The sequence below is a fragment of the Amphimedon queenslandica genome, unplaced genomic scaffold (assembly GCF_000090795.2).
Source record: "Amphimedon queenslandica unplaced genomic scaffold, v1.1 AMPQUscaffold_6128_Cont21910, whole genome shotgun sequence".
Classification (NCBI taxonomy): domain Eukaryota; kingdom Metazoa; phylum Porifera; class Demospongiae; order Haplosclerida; family Niphatidae; genus Amphimedon; species Amphimedon queenslandica.
Window position 1 is genome coordinate 1 of NW_003553577.1, and position 1808 is coordinate 1808.

The 1808-nt window shown below is 39.0% G+C and overlaps 1 pseudogene; it reads left to right on the forward strand.

Annotated features, from left to right (window-relative positions):
* The first annotated feature begins 5 nt into the window (after positions 1 to 5).
* On the forward strand, positions 6 to 1802 carry LOC100635001 (fibropellin-1 pseudogene; annotated as a pseudogene).
* The last annotated feature ends 6 nt before the right edge of the window (positions 1803 to 1808 follow it).

Sequence of the window (1808 nt, forward strand, 5' to 3'; positions counted from 1 at the left end):
ATGGTGCCACCTGTACTGATCAAGTTGCTGATTATAATTGCCAATGTGTTCAAGGCTACACTGGAAAGAACTGCTCCACTAATATAAATGATTGTAGTCCTAATCCATGTCAAAATGGTGCTACCTGTACAGATCAAGTAGCTGATTATAATTGCCAATGTGCTCAAGGCTACACTGGAAAGAACTGCACAACTAATATAAATGATTGTAATCCTAATCCATGTCAAAATGGTGCCACCTGTACTGATCAAGTTGCTGATTATAATTGCCAATGTGTTCAAGGCTACACTGGAAAGAACTGCTCCACTAATATAAATGATTGTAGTCCTAATCCATGTCAAAATGGTGCTACCTGTACAGATCAAGTAGCTGATTATAATTGCACTTGTGTTCAAGGTTACACTGGAAAGAACTGCTCCACTAATATAAACGATTGTAATCCTAATCCATGTCAAAATGGTGCTACCTGTACAGATCAAGTAGCTGATTATAATTGCCAATGTGCTCAAGGCTACACTGGAAAGAACTGCTCAACTAATATAAATGATTGTAATCCTAATCCATGTCAAAATGGTGCCACCTGTACTGATCAAGTAGCTGATTATAATTGCACTTGTGTTCAAGGTTACACTGGAAAGAACTGCTCCACTAATATAAACGATTGTAATCCTAATCCATGTCAAAATGGTGCCACCTGTACTGATCAAGTAGCTGATTATAATTGCCAATGTGCTCAAGGCTACACTGGAAAGAACTGCTCCACTAATATAAATGATTGTAATCCTAATCCATGTCACAATGGTGCCACCTGTACTGATCAAGTAGCTGATTATTCCTGCACTTGTGCTCAAGGCTACACTGGAAAGAACTGCTCCACTAATATAAACGATTGTAGTCCTAATCCATGTCAAAATGGTGCCACGTGTACTGATGAAGTAGCTGATTATTCCTGCACTTGTGTTCAAGGCTACACTGGAAAGAACTGCTCAACTAATATAAACGATTGTAATCCTAATCCATGTCAAAATGGTGCCACGTGTACTGATCAAGTTGCTGATTATAATTGCCAATGTGTTCAAGGTTACACTGGTAAGAACTGCTCCACTAATATAAACGATTGTAATCCTAATCCATGTGAAAATGGAGCTACATGTACTGATCAAGTAGCTGATTATAATTGCCAATGTGCTCAAGGCTACACTGGAAAGAACTGCTCCACTAATATAAACGATTGTAATCCTAATCCATGTCAAAATGGTGCTACCTGTACAAATCAAGTAGCTGATTATAATTGCCAATGTGCTCAAGGCTACACTGGAAAGAACTGCTCCACTAATATAAATGATTGTAGTCCTAATCCATGTCACAATGGTGCCACCTGTACTGATCAAGTAGCTGATTATAATTGCCTATGTGTTCAAGGCTACACTGGAAAGAACTGCTCCACTAATATAAACGATTGTAATCCTAATCCATGTCACAATGGTGCCACCTGTACTGATCAAGTAGCTGATTATTCCTGCACTTGTGCTCAAGGCTACACTGGAAAGAACTGCTCCACTAATATAAACGATTGTAATCCTAATCCATGTCAAAATGGTGCCACCTGTACTGATCAAGTAGCTGATTATAATTGCCAATGTGCTCAAGGCTACACTGGAAAGAACTGCTCCACTAATATAAACGATTGTAATCCTAATCCATGTCACAATGGTGCCACCTGTACTGATCAAGTAGCTGATTATTCCTGCACTTGTGCTCAAGGCTACACTGGAAAGAACTGCTCCACTAATATAAACGATTGTAGT